This window comes from Pristiophorus japonicus, chromosome 2 (assembly GCF_044704955.1).
Source record: "Pristiophorus japonicus isolate sPriJap1 chromosome 2, sPriJap1.hap1, whole genome shotgun sequence".
Taxonomy (NCBI): domain Eukaryota; kingdom Metazoa; phylum Chordata; class Chondrichthyes; family Pristiophoridae; genus Pristiophorus; species Pristiophorus japonicus.
The window spans coordinates 315,475,106-315,488,662 of record NC_091978.1 but is presented as its reverse complement, the minus strand read 5'-3'; the positions used below and the strand labels follow the sequence as shown (position 1 = coordinate 315,488,662).

The 13,557-nt window shown below is 47.0% G+C and overlaps 1 pseudogene; it reads right to left on the bottom strand.

The window, feature by feature from the left end:
• Positions 1-8,897: 8,897 nt before the first annotated feature.
• LOC139234412 (interleukin-8-like) lies at positions 8,898-12,567 on the bottom strand (annotated as a pseudogene).
• Positions 12,568-13,557: the final 990 nt, after the last annotated feature.

Below are 13,557 nucleotides of genomic sequence, written 5' to 3'. Positions count from 1 at the left end.
TCCTGCTCAGAGTCAGGCAGATGAGGACCTGAACCTGCAATCAATAGCCGGGCCTTCCATGCCCACAGCTGGTCCAGAGCACATTGTCTTTCCTAACTCCCTCAGACACTGAGCAGCCCTCAAGCGGCCTTGCTGCAGGCACTGAGGCCACATTGAGGAGGAGCAGTAGTTGTGGGAGGGGGCTGAGGCAGAGGGTTGTGAAATGCCAACGCCAGACCCACTGAGGAAATGTGTCCCCATGGGACCTCTGTACATATGTTACGTAGTATCATCATCTTTTGTGTTCTTTGAAAGAGCGGGTGCTCCATTTTGTTTTATTTAAGGGTTTGGCACCTCTGTACACATGTTATGCAATACAATTATCTTTTGTGTTCTTTGAAGGGTCGGGTACTCCATTTTGTTTTATTTGCGGGTGTGGAGGTTTTGGGGTTGCAAGAGGGATGTTTGAAAAATAAAATGTTATTTTGAGCGTCTCCTTCAGTCTCTGGCATATGACTATGGACTTGTGATGGAAATGTGGTCTTATCATGGCACAATGCGCGGTCATTATTAGCGGCATCTCTCAGCTCCCTCCACTTAAGCAAACTGAGCCGTCGCCGAATAGCCCTGCCGCCGCCAACATTTGCACACTGCCTCCTCCATGGCTGCTGCTGGTCCCCCTTGTCTCGCTGGACATTTGGGGCATCGCCAGGCTCCTGTTCCTCTTCCTCCTCCTCCTGAGGTGGGCCGTGATCCCCACAGGCAAGGCCTGGACCCTCATGATGGCCAAGTTGTACAACATGCAGCACACCACAATGAATAGTGAGAACTGTTGAGAGGAGTATTGAAGGCTGCCTCCAGAGCGGTCCAAACATCACAATCGCTGCTTCAGCAGCCCTATTGTCTGCTCTATGATGTTGCAGGTGGTGGCATGGCTCTCATTGTAGCTTTCCAGAGAGGGTTCATTCGCCAGTTGGCGAGGCCGTATCACTTGTCCACGAGCAGCCTGTTGTGTTCCTAACACGGATGAGACTGCACACAGGGAGGTTAAAGAAACAGTGACCTCAGTCTTTATTAAGACACTCCAAAGTGAGGAGCAGGCCTTAGGGGCCGGCTTGTATACAGTGCTCCCACGGGATACTGGGATCCCTTGGGACTTCAGGGGATGCAATCCCTGGTGGCGGAACATTGGAATGCATGCTTTACAGATACACAACATCACTCCCCCAGCAAAGACAAAGTGAAAACTATTTACAAGGTGAGGCAGTCGGGAGCCTTTCTTTCCCTGGTGGACCGCCTCAGTACACATGTCTGTTCTGGTGTGTTGGCTGTGCCCTCGCTGGGCTGGCGTGTTGTTGGCCCTGCAGGGCTGCTGGGTGAGCCTGGCCTTGCTGGGCTGTTGGGCATGATGGGTTCGATTTCCTGGTCCGGCGTGGTATCGTTGATTCTTTGGGTGTGTGTTGTGGGCTCGAAAAAAGGTGGTGTCTGCTGTGGGTTGTTCAGGGCAGTCTGTGAACCGCAGCCTCGTTTGGTCCAGGTACTTTCTGCAAATTTGTCCGTTGTCTAGTTTGACGACAAACACCCTACTCCCTTCTTTAGCTATCACCGTGCCCACGATCCACTTGGGATCATGTCCATAGTTTAGAACATAAACAGGGTCATTCAGATCAATTTCCCATGACACAGTGGCGCGATCATTGTTTACATTTTGTTGCTGCCGCCTGCTCTCTACCTGATCATGCAGGTTGGGGTGAACCAGCGAGAGTCTGGTTTGAAGTGTCCTTTTCATGAGAAGCCCAGCCGGGGGCACCCCTGTGAGCGAGTGGGGTCGCGTACGGTAGCTGAGCAGTACTCGGGACAGGCGGCTTTGGAGTGAGCCTTCTGTGACACGTTTGAGGCTATGTTTGATTGTTTGTACTGACCGCTCTGCCTGCCCATTGGAGGCTGGTTTAAACGGGGCCAAGGTGACATGTTTGACCCTATTGCGGGTCATGAATTCTTCAAATTTGGCTCTGGTGAAACATGGCCTGTTGTCACTGACCTGTATGTCAGGGAGGCCGTGAGTGCCACACATGGCCCTCAGGCTTTCACTGGTGGCAGTGGCGGTGCTTCCCGACATTATTTCACATTCAATCTATTTTGAAAAAGCATCTACCACCACCAGGAACATTTACCGAGAAACGGGCCCGCATAGACGACCTGGATCCTCGACCATGGTCTGGAGGGCCAGGACCACAAACTTAGTGGTGCCTCTCTGGGCACGTTGCTCAACTGAGCACACATGCTGCATTGCCGTACACAGGACTCTAAGTCAGAGTCGATACCGGGCTACCACACGTGGGATCTGGCTATCGCTTTCATCATTACAATACCCGGGTGTGTGCTGTGGAGATCAGAGATGAACGTCTCCCTGCCCTTTTTGGGTAACACTACACGGTTACCCCACAACAGGCAGTCTGCCTGAATGGACAGCTCGTCCTTTCGCCACTGGAATGGCTTGATTAGCTCTTGCATTTCAACGGGGATGCTGGCCCAGCTCCCATGCAGTACAGTTTTTTACTCGGGACAGCAGAGGATCTTGGCTGGTCCAAGTCCTAATCTGGTGGGCCGTGACAGGTGATTTATCGTTTTCAAATGCTTCCATGACCATCATCAAGTCTGCGGGCTGCGCCACCATCAACGAGTTTGCAGGCTGCGCCATTTCCACCCCCATGGTGGGCAATGGTAGCCGACTGAGAGCATCCGCACAGTTCTCGGTGCCTGGTCTGTGGCGGATGATATAGTTATACGCTGAGAGCGCGAGTGCCCACCTTTGTATGCGGGCTGAGGCATTGGTATTTATCCCCTTGTTTTCAGTGAACAGGGATATGAGGGGCTTGTGATCGGTTTCCAGCTCAAATTTGAGGCCAAACAGGTACTGATGCATTTTCTTTACCCTGAACACACACGCTAATGCCTCTTTCTCAATCATGCTGTAGGCCTTCTCGGCCTTAGACAAGCTCCTGGAAGCATAGGCGACAGGTTGCAACTTCCCCGCAACATTAGCTTGTTGTAATACACTCCCGACTCCGTACGACAATGCTTCTGGAATTTTTTGAGGATGTTTTCAGTAGAGTGGACAAGGAAGAACCAGTTGATGTGGTATATTTGGACTTTCAGAAGGCTTTCGATAAGGTCCCACACAAGAGATTAATGTGCAAAGTTAAAGCACATGGGATTGGGGGTAGTATGCTGACATGGATTGAGAACTGGTTGTCAGACAGGAAGCAAAGAGTAGGAGTAAATGGGGACTTTTCAGAATGGCAGGCAGTGACTAGTGGGGTACCGCAAGGTTCTGTGCTGGGGCCCCAGCTGTTTACACTGTACATTAATGATTTAGACGAGGGGATTAAATGTAGTATCTCCAAATTTGTGGATGACACTAAGTTGGGTGGCAGTGTGAGCTGCGAGGAGGATGCTATGAGGCTGCAGAGCGAATTGGATAGGTTAGGTGAGTGGGCAAATGCATGGCAGATGAAGTATAATGTGGATAAATGTGAGGTTATCCACTTTGGTGGTAAAAACAGAGAGACAGACTATTATCTGAATGTTGACAGATTAGGAAAAGGGGAGGTGCAAAGAGACCTGGGTGTCATGGTACATCAGTCATTGAAGGTTGGCATGCAGGCACAGCAGGCAGTTAAGAAAGCAAATGGCATGTTGGCCTTCATAGCGAGGGGATTTGAGTACAGGGGTAGGGAGGTGTTGCTACAGTTGTACAGGGCCTTGGTGAGGCCACACCTGGAGTATTGTGTACAGTTTTGGTCTCCTAACTTGAGGAAGGACATTCTTGCTGTTGAGGGAGTGCAGCGAAGGTTCACCAGACTGATTCCCGGGATGGTGGGACTGACCTATCAAGAAAGACTGAATCAACTGGGCTTGTATTCACTGGAGTTCAGAAGAATGAGAGGGGACCTCATAGAAACGTGTAAAATTCTCTCGGGATTAGACAGGTTAGATGCAGGAAGAATGTTCCCAATGCTGGGGAAGTCCAGAACCAGGGAACACAGTCTAAGGATAAGGGGTAAGCCATTTAGGACCGAGATGAGGAGGAACTTCTTCACCCAGAGAGTGGTGAACCTGTGGAATTCTCTATCACAGAAAGTTGTTGAGGCCAATTCACTAAATATATTCAAAAAGGAGTTAGATGAAGTCCTTACTACTAGGGGGATCAAGGGGTATGGCGAGAAAGCAGGAATGGGGTACTGAAGTTGCATGTTCAGCCATGAACTCATTAAATGGCAGTGCAGGCTAGAAGGGCCGAATGGCCTACTCCTGCACCTATTTTCTATGTTTCTATCACATGCTAGCACGAGTCTTTTACACGGGTTATACAATACAAGCGGCTTGTTGGAGCATAAAATGTTTCTGACTTTCTCAAAAGCAATTACTTGTTTTTTTCCCCATACCCAGTTCTCACCTTTACGCAATAACACATGTAGGGGCTCTAAGAGGGTGCTTAACCCGGTAGGAAGTTACCAAAATAGTTGAGGAGTCCCAGGAACGACCTCAACTCCGTGACGTTCTATGGCCTGGGCGCATTCCTGATAGCCTCTGTCTTGTCGTCTGTGGGCCGAATGCTGTCCGCCGCGATCTTTCTCCCCAAAAACTCCACTTCTGTTGCCATGACGACGCATTTCGACCTCTTCAGCCGCAGCCCTACGTGGCCCAGTCGCTGGAGGACCTCCTCCAGGTTTTGTAGGTGCTCGATGGTGTTCTGACCCGTGACCAATCTGTCGTCCTGAAAAACCACTTTACCGACTTGAGTAGGCTCTCCATGTTTCTCTGGAAGATCGCTGCATCCGACCGAATTCCAAATGGGCATCTGTTGTAGATGAACAGTCCCTTGTGCGTGTTGATGCAGGTGAGGCCCTTCAAAGACTCCTCCAGCTCCTGCGTCATGTCGGCCGACGTCCGGTCGAGCTTGGTGAACGTCTTGCCTCCTGCCAGTGTCGCAAATAGGTCGTCTGCCTTAGGTAGTGGGTATTGGTCCTGTAGCGAGAAACGATTAATAGTTACTTTATAATCGCCGCAAATCCTGACCGTGCCATCACTTTTGAGTACTGGAACAATCGGGCTGGCCCATTCGCTGACTTCCACTGGGGAGATGATGCCCTCGCGTTGCAGCCTGTCCAGCTCGATTTCCACTCTCTCCCTCATCATGTGAGGTACAGCTCGCGCCTTGTGGTGAATGGGTCATGCCTCTGAGACCAAGTGGATCCGCACTTTCGCCCCGGAAAAGTTTCCAATGCCTGGCTCAAAATGGGAAGGAAATTTGTTAAGAACCTGGGTACATGAAGCCTCATCGACATGTGATAGCACTCGGATGTCATCCCAGTTCCAGCGGATTTTGCCCAGCCGGCTCCTTCCAAGCAGTGTGGGGCCATCGCCCGGGACAATCCAGAGTGGCAGTTCGTGCACCATGCCCTCGTAGGTGACCTTGACCATGGCGCTGCCCAGGACAGTGATGAGCTCTTTGGTGTATGTTCTCTGTTTCGTGTGGATGGGGTTCAGGGCTGGTCTGAGTGCCTTGTTGTACCACAGTCTCTCAAACATCTTTTTACTCATGATGGATTGGCTAGCGCCAGTGCCGTTTCATGGCTACGGGTAAACCATTCAATTTTGCGTTTAGCATTATAGGTGGACATTCCATCAAATGTGTGCACCCCGTGTACTTCAGCATCTGCCTCCTCTCTCTGAGGCTCAAAATTGCTTTGGTCCACCATGGACCAATCTTCCTCTGCCACGTGGTGGTTACCAGGTTTTGCAGAGCTTGCAGCTCGTCTGTAAGCTCATTGGAGGTCCCCCATTGTTCCACAGCTCTTGCAAACATACCCTTTGAAGCGGCATGGATAGGCTGAATGGAAGCCTCCACAAAGCCAACAAGGTGTGAATTGCCTTGTATTCATCCTTTTTTGCGGACTCTGAGTCATCTGGATCACCTGAGACCTGCTGGCAGTAGCAAACTCGTGGTTTCTGCCCTGTACATTTCTGCTCCTAAACACAGTTCCAGTTAATTTATGAACATTGCTAGCACTTGTGTGCTGAGAGACTTGTTTGGTGTTATCACTGGTGGTCATAAACGCCTGTGCCATCGGAATTGCCCTCCTGAGGGTCGGTGTCTCTACAGTCAAAAGTTTTCGTAGGCTGGTCTTGTGGCCAATGCCCAATACAAAAAGGTATCTGAGCATTTGCTCCAGGTAGCCATCAAACTCACATTGTCCTGCAAGTCTCCTTAGCTCGGTGACGTAGCTCGCCACTTTCTGACCTTCAGATCGCTGGTACGTAGAGAACCGATACATCGCCATCAGCACACTCTCCCTTGGGTTAAGATGCTTCCATACCAGTGTACACAACTCCTCATACGACTTATCTGTGGGTTTCACCGGAGCCAGAAGATACTTCATGAGGCTGTAGGTCGGTGCCCCGCAGACTGAGGAGGACCGCTCTCCTTTATCCTTCTTCGTCCACCTCGTTGGCTACAAAGTACTAGTCTAACCGTTCGACATAGGATTTCCAGTCCTCACCCTCCGAGAACTTCTCCAGGATGCCCACAGTTTGCTGTATCTTTGCGTTGGATTCGTGTACTCATTGCCAGTTGTTGTGTTCCTAACACAGATGAGACTGCACACAAGGATGTTAAAGTAACAGTGACCTCAATCTTTATTAAGACACTCTAGAGTGAGTAACAGACCTTAGGGGCCGGCTTATATACAGTGCTCCCAAGGGATGCTGGGATCCCTTGGGACTTCAGGGGATGTGCTCGCTGGTGGCGGAACATGGGAGTGCATGCTTTACAGATACACAATACAGCCAACCTCGGCCTTCCTGTGGTAACTCAAACAGTTGAGGCACAGTACTCTCCTGGAGAATAAACACATCATGTACGCTTCCAGGATAGCGAGCATTGACTGTGAGGGTGCGCTGCGTGTGGTCGCACACCAGCTGCACATTTAGGGAGAGGTATCCCTTTCTGTTTCTGAAGACCTCTGCATTTGGGAATGTTACTCGCAAGGCCATGTGCATGCGGTCAATTGCTCCTTGCACCCTTGGGAAGCCCGTTATTCTGGCAAACAAACATGCACGCTCATCCTGATTCTCCCTAGTCAGTAGGAAGGTAGTGAAATCAATTCTGCGTGTGGAAAGAGCCTGTGTGACGTCGCGGATGCAATGATGTGCTGCGAAGTGTGAGATGCTGCTTATGTTCCCTGATGTAGCCTGGAAGAAGCCGGCGGCACAGAAGGTGAGTGCCACCGTGACCTTCACTGCAACGGGCAGCGCAGTCCTGGTGCTGATGTGAGGCTGCAGGTCTGCCTGCAGGAAATGGCATATTTGTGTAACTACCTCCTTTCGGAAGCACAAGTCCAGGTATGAGCGTTGCCGTCGGTAAAGCCATGGCCGGGGTAAAGCCTCCTGCCTCAAAGTCTAGGGGCTTTTCTCCTTCTGTCATCTTTCTCGCTTGATGCCACCTTGCTAGAGCTTGTAGAAAGCGACGCTGGAGGCATTATGTTGCTCTCATTATAGTTCTCAAAATGACTTTTCCTCATGAACTGTTATGTCTGTCTGCCACTGCAAACTCGAAGGTTCATGCACCATTCTGTGTGTAATTATTACACAGACTGAGGGAAGCATTTCCCCATCTCTTTGTAGCCACCAGTTAACGACTCTGGAAGGCTGTACCAACAATTTTTTCAGACGTGATTATTGGCGGTCGCTAAATGTGGTGGCCGTACCTAATTTAGTGAGCTGGGCGCAAGCGTGGGCGTTGCAACAGGTCTGACGTCACAGTCCGACTGATAGTCAGTAGTCAGGCACTCGCGTTTTGCACCCCCGGTAAACCTCTACTGAATTTTCCGTCGGGACGCTAAAAGCTGGTAAGTTATTACACTCGCTTTATCGCCTCCTCCGGCCGCTAACTGAGACACTAGACAAACAAAAATCCAGCCCAATGTGTTGGCTGTGAACATGTCAGTGGCAATATTGCCTCTAAATTAGAAGTTTGTAGGTTTGAGCTGATATGAAGCTTGGAAGTGTCGTAAACAGTGATACAAAAAGTACAAGTGATTGATATGCACAAGAAAGTAATAGACTTCACACCAGAGATTTAAGTACATAACCGAGGCAGACATTTCAGTGCAGAACTGCAGGAGTTGTGCATTGTCAGAAGTGCTGTCTTTCAGATAAGATGTTAAACTACGGTCCTGTCTGCCCTCTCTGGTAGTGGTAAAAGATCCCATGGCACGCTTTAAAGATGAGAACGGGAGTTATCCAGTTTTCTGATCAATACATAACTCATAACTAAGACCACTAAAACAGGTTTGGGTGAAATTTGACTTTGACTGTATCGCAAACGTGTTATAGCGAATTGGCAACTCATTTTACACCCCACCTGAATTTCTTTTCCATTAAAGTCAATAGGATGGGGTGTAAAAAGAGCTGTCAATTCCAGATCACTATTTTTGCTGCCAAAGTAGACTTTCACCCCCATTATCTGCTCAAGTATCTCATTGCGGTTTGTGGCATATTGCTAATTGCAAATATGGCTTCCATGGTTCCCTACATGAAAACAGTATCTGCACTGCAGAAGTATTTCAGTGTTTGTAAAGTGCTTTGTAATGTCCTGAGATTCTTAAAGGTGCAGTATAAACTCAACTTTCTTTTTTTGGTTGTTGATTACTTAACAGAAATGTTAACAGAGGATTATGCTGATAGATTTAGTTGAGGAAAGACGGAGGAGGCTCAAGTGGAGCATAAACGCCAGCATGGACTGTTTCTGCACCGTATATCCTATGTAACCTGATGTAATCCTATGTATGGTGCTATGTATTGTACAAAAAGTACACGTGATTGACATGCACTCAACTTTCAAACAACAAAAATATTTGTTAACTTCAGTTTAATATTCCTGTTGAACAAGATTAACACTTTAAATAGATAATAGACATGCATCATTTGTTGTGATAAATAGGGAAAGAGGGGAGTGGGACTAATTGGAAAGCACTTTCAAAGAGCTGACAAAGGCTCCATGGGCCAATTATCCTCCTTGTGTGCTGTAATATTGTAAGATTCTATGCAATTTGATATTTAAAATAGTTAGATATTTATGTAAACAATTCATCTAGGTATATTAAGATATACGTAATTGAGGTCGTCGCAATGTGCCATACAGTATAAATTAGTTCAAAAAACATTACAATTTTTATCCACACAAATTGTTTGGTACTCTCAAAGAGAGTGTTTTTCAATACAGTAATAGTAAATATATAAATATAACATAACCTTGAAAATATAATGGTGATATGAAATAGAATCCCAACATTGAGAGTTTGTCATACAATAAATATATACATGTAGGTCTTGAAACTCTATTCTCCCATTCCCTGATGAGGGACCGGTGAAGCGCAAGTGCAACCAGGCATTTTTGGGAAATACTGTCAGGCTCCCACCAGAGTAATGGCAGGAAACTGGGAGAAATCCCATGGAGTTTCAGGATTTTAATTTTACTGAGCAACTAAACCCGGTAACAACTTAACATGAGAGTAACCATGAGAACATGATAATCTGATTGTTTGATTCAGTAGTTTAGATTGCATTATCCAATCAGGTTCACAGATCCGGCCCATGATTGACTATTTTACATTCAATTTTCAGCTATTGTCAATTATGTTATCAAGGGTACATGAGATCTAATTTAATTAAACCTCAATTAACAAAACATGATTTCAATGCTCAAGCAAAAACATTTTTAAATAAACTGATACAATAGTTCTAAACGTCACACCACAATGATATAAATCGGTCGGACATTCATTGGCTGCACAAGCTTACACGAGGCCTGAACAAGCAAGCAGATGTGAATTCCTGAGCCACTCCAGAGTCCCTGATACAGCGGGCTTCAGGCTTTTGACATTCAGACATTGAGCTTCTCCTCACTGCACTTCATCTGTCTTCTCGGAACTGTAGAGATATAAAGAATGAAGAACATTTATACTGTGAACTTCACAGGTCAACATGCGTTGATGTTTATGAAACAAAACTATGTAAATAGCATCATAGAATGACAGAACATTATCATTTTCCCTGTAGATACTTTGGGCCAGAGCAATGAACACTGAAGTCACTATCTAGGAATGTTTTTAACTTTGATTGTCAGACATATATGTGTAAGTGTGAGAAATACAGATGTCACATCCATACAACAGAGGCTACAGCCCCTATTTTAACTCCCATGCCTGGCAGAAACCATGAAGGGGGGCAGTTAAAATCGAATGGCGGATATACTCACTCGTTTCCTGCCCTGATCTGACTCCCTTGTAACTCAAAATTGCAGGTGGTGCAGACACCCACCTCAAGCCGGTGGAGTCCTCGTTAAATATTTGGATCGGGTTCCGATGACGGCATTAGAGCCCGATCTCCTATTTTAACCGGAAGCCTGAGCTTGGGCGCAGTGTTGGATTCCCCACCAGGCCAAACTTGCCGGGGGCTGAAATGTGAGCCAGTAGATGCCCAGGCTGCCCCTGCCCCCCCCATCTCTCCCTCACCTGACTGCTGGGGACTGTGCCAATGGGTCCCTAGCGGTGGTCTCCTGCTGCTGGAATTCCTACTCCCACTCATCAGCTGGTCAGTGATTTCTGCCGGGTACGGGTGGAAAACAGGTTCTATACATGGAAATGAGTCCCAGAAGTTAAAATCTGTCCAGCCCTTGACATGCAAGCTTGTTGCTCGCCCAGGCCGCACGAACCGACCGACCTCACCATATGATAAAATCAGAGTCAATGGTTCAGATCATATCATAGGCAGTCCCTCGAAGCGAGGCTGACTTGCTTCCACGCCAAAAAGGGATGAGTTCACAGGTATTTCAATGAGGGACCTAATATTCCAGATCCCAAACATCATCATGAAGGATGGAAGATGCCTGTGATTGGATTTTTTTAACGTGTGGTGGCCGTTGCACACCAGCCACCACACGGGCTTGACCAAGCTAGGTCTTAGTCCAGTGGCAAGGATTACCCAAGATTAACTGTATAGACCAAGCGCACACACACATCGCAGTGTGGGCCGGCCCATGTTTCCCCTGGGCCCTCGCCTCTTCTGGGCCCCAGATTCACGCCTCTCCTGAGCCCTGGTCACTTGCCTCTACGGACTTTTGCCACTCTTTCGCCCCTCCTGCTGTGCCTGCCCGCACTGCAATCAGTGACCTGGCTTCGTAGCCGTCGCCCTCCTGCCACCACACGCTGCCCCTTCCAATGGCCTTGCAGGCCGGGACCGCGCCAATCAGGTATAGTGCCAGAGAAATCAGAGGGAATCTACACTGTGGCGAACTTACTCCACACTTGAGCGACGTAGATTTGGTGCTAGGACTGGGCATATAGTGGAACATTTCCTCTCTCTGCCAGTATTGTTACTCAGATTAAACAGCAAGAGAAACTTACACAGTGATCATCCTGTCAATAATCTTCTTCACCCAGGATGCATTAGGATCCAGACAGACTCGGATGCTGCTTTTAAGGGTGGCACTGAGGGAAAACAACAATGACAGTTAGCTCAAATGATCTACTCTCAATAATACCAATTAGAAATCTTTATTGAAAGAAACAGAACATTTATAAGGACACTATTTTATAAACACTTACATTATCTCTACATTCCCACAATGTTCTCCATGAACTTCGGATGGATGAACTTCGAGGATGTTTTGATACACTGACAGCGCAGGTTCATTCCTGTTCTTCCAATCGATGCAGCTGGAAAAAGGACAAATAACAGAACTTTTGTCTTTCTAGAGTTCTAAAAGTGAGTCTTTCTATTTCACATCTATATTTATACTTGAACAAAGTTGAAAACTATTTTTATTCTAAATTACATTCCCTCCCCTTATCTCTTCATAACCACAGACTAGAGTCAGCCTGTTATCGAGCGTGTTACAAAGAAATATTGCTGGTTGAAAGTATAACTGACTCGTGTTGAATTGAATCTCAATTCCTGAAGGCAGAATAAAGTATATTGCATGAGCTGGGATCACACCTGTTCTTGAATTTAATTCTAACTTCCCTGTTCATTTTTAGTACAGTATACATACTCGCTGCTATCATACCCTGTTGATTATATTTTGTTAATAGGCACATACTCATCTCCAGCCCTGGAGTGCACTCACCTGGAGTGTAATATTTCCCTGACCACCCATAGCTCTGTATCTGATAGGAGTGAACACCTATCACTCATTGATAACTGATACTTTTCTACTGAAAATGAGATGTTTCTCTATCAGTATTCATTACATTTACTTCTGATTACTTGATGAAATAAATGGAAATTCTGGCTACTGGTAGTAAGTGCTGTTAATTTACTTATCTTATGATATTTAAATATGTACAAGTTGTGAGTATGATTCTAGATTCTGTATACATACTATGCTGTTTGGTTATTTCTTACCTTGTGTGGAAACCACATAAAGTACAGAGAGAGCGAGGACGGTGAGAACCACTTTGCTGTTCATTGTGCTTTAATGTACAATGTTCTTTGTCTTCTTGCTGCTGTGTTGCTGCTGTCTCTGTCTGACCCTCACTTCTCAGCTGCTGTATTTATTGGGCAAACTCTTGAATCAACACTGGGAGATGACATCACCTGGAGTTTCCCAAGAAGCTGAGGTTTACATGCACAATAGTAATTGACATATTAAACAAGAATGAATGATTGTAAATCACCAACAACTTGAAACTCCGATCTAAAACTAATTGCAGATAAGGAAACATTTCCCAGAGGATTTTTTCTTGGGCAAACTTGTTTCCTTGCCAGCTCCTGGTGGTCTGACACAGTCGGGAATTTCTGCTGAAATGTTCAGTAAGCCTCCAGTCAATCCCAAATCCCAACACACTTACCCTTAGGTTACTTGCTGGCATTTTCCATTCCTCAGATCACAGAGGGGCTGGGCACAGGGTCGCGTGGGGAGGGGGCATCGAGGCGGGGGCGAAGGGTCAGATCAGTGAGAGAACAAAAGTGTCAGGTCAGGGAGATTGTGGCTGTGGGGGGATGTTCGATTACGGGGGTGAGGTGGTTGTTGAATGGGAAAGCTGGTAAGCTGGATCCAGTAGGTAAATGGAAAGGCATTAGAAAGTTAGTTATCTGCTGGATCCAGCAGTCCTCACCTCACTTTAGTTTACTGAAACCTGGCCGGCCATGGTGAAATTTAAAATGAAGATTAAATCTGAGGCTGTAGCCTCATTATAATGTTTAAATGACCAACCCACTTCCTGGGAGTGGATTGGTCGTCCGCCCCCCCCCCCGCCCCCCGCAGCAACCTGCTCCACCCCCAGCCTCCTGCTCCACCACAGTTAAAATGCAAGTGGGCAGATTGGGGTTAGATTTGAGCTTTTTAACATTTTTATATCCTTCCTGACCTAAACCCACCCCTTTTTGGGGGTTAAAATTCCCCTTTCATTTCCAAGGGTTAAAATAAGAGTGTTGAGTAGAAGTAGTGCTGTAATCTAAGGCTGTAGCCAATATCCACAATGATTTATTTGGCCAGAGTATGGACACTTG